The sequence below is a fragment of the Myotis nattereri genome, assembly GCF_964212035.1.
Source record: "Myotis nattereri genome assembly, chromosome: X".
In the NCBI taxonomy this organism is placed as follows: Eukaryota; Metazoa; Chordata; class Mammalia; order Chiroptera; family Vespertilionidae; genus Myotis; species Myotis nattereri.
In genome coordinates, this window is record NC_138078.1 from 116,410,263 (window position 1) to 116,411,774 (window position 1,512).

The following is a 1,512-nucleotide window of genomic DNA, read 5'->3' on the forward strand; positions in this document are numbered from 1 at the left end:
CCCTTCAGTCTGCAGGCCAACACTCTGTTCATTGAGCCAAATCAACTAGGGAACTAGAGCTCTTTCTTTTTTCTTTTCTCTTATTATTATTATTTAGCTTAATTGCATTTATTTTTAGACAACCTACATGACAAGTTTTTTCTTCAAAACAATGCCTCTGATCCAAATGAATAAAGGTCAAATAAATGAAGAGCTCAAGATAACATCAGTCCCATTTGTCCTAGTCTTGGTGTGTGAATGAAAAGCAGTAGCCAGTTACAATGACAGGTGATAGATCCAAACTGCCAAATTTGTTAACATTTTTCCATTTCTAAGCCATCCTTAAAGAAAATCACAATGGCAGTCTAGCAGAGCAACCATGCCATCTGGATTCATGTTTTTACCAATAAAGAACTGGTAGTTTTTGAAATTGGCAAGGATATGCTTGATTTGTTCTGCAGCCCCTGTCATAAAAAGCTTTACTCTTTTTGGTCTCTGTTCTTCAAGTTTCCCTTTGATTGATTTAATGTAATCTTTGACATAACTTCTTGTAGGCTTCCTTTGTGAAGCTGGTTTCCTGTAAACGATAGTTTATGACAATATCAATACCGGTAATTACTGTGCTTTTGGTCCCTTCGCCCTCAGGGCCTCCATCGGAGGCATTTCCACCAATAAGCAAGTCATCAATGTTAATCTCTGTGCACTGACCATCTTCCCCTCTACCTCCAGGCACAGCCCGTCTGTGATCACCTGGATCTTGTAGATATGGGATAACATCTCATCATGGCTGATGAGGTCCCGGTAGATGATCATGATGGGGCTGGAAGGAGAAGGTGGTGCTGCCTTAGCAGGAGCACAGAGCTTGGAGCTAGCATGGTGCAGCCTGAGCAGTGTTAGGGGGTGGGGTGGGGGGAGGGGAGAGCTGGTGGAAAAGCTAGGGCTCTTTTCTTATGTTTAATGTGGTGCTCTGAGTAATGGCCCCAAAGGAATCCATGTCCTAATCTCTCAATCCTGTGACATTAACCTTATATTGCAAAAAGAATTTTTTTTAGTTAAGTTAAAAATTTTGAGTTGGGGAAGTTACCTTCCTTGTCAGGGTGGGCCCTAAATGTAATTACAAGTTCTCTTATAAGAGGGAGATAGAGGGATAATAGACTACAGAAGAAGAGAAAGCAACAGAAACAGGAGCCAAGGAATGTTGGAAAGGTAAGGAACAAATTCTTCCCTGGAGCTTCCAGAAGGAACCAACAGTGTTGAACACCTTGATTTTAGCCCTGTGAGACTCATTTTGAACTCCTGGTTCCTAGAAATGGAAGAGAATATCATCTCTTGTTTTACCACTAAAATCTATGGTAATTTGTTATAGTAGCAACAACAACCTAATACAGGGTTATGTGTCCTTAGAAGAAGACCACAGAGATAAAGGGCTAGAACAGTTCTTATTGGCACTTTTATCCTCACAGGCTAGATTAAGGCTTTCTCAATGCACTGCTATAATAGCCATATGTCCACTCATCCCATGAACTCAGGTGA

The 1,512-nt window shown here is 40.9% G+C and overlaps 1 pseudogene across 1 annotated transcript; it reads right to left on the reverse strand.

The window, feature by feature from the left end:
• Window positions 1-293: 293 nt before the first annotated feature.
• LOC308535981 (translationally-controlled tumor protein-like) lies at window positions 294-792 on the reverse strand (annotated as a pseudogene). Its single transcript has one exon. The product of its transcript is annotated as a translationally-controlled tumor protein-like (transcript).
• Between the last annotated feature and the right edge of the window lie 720 nt (window positions 793-1,512).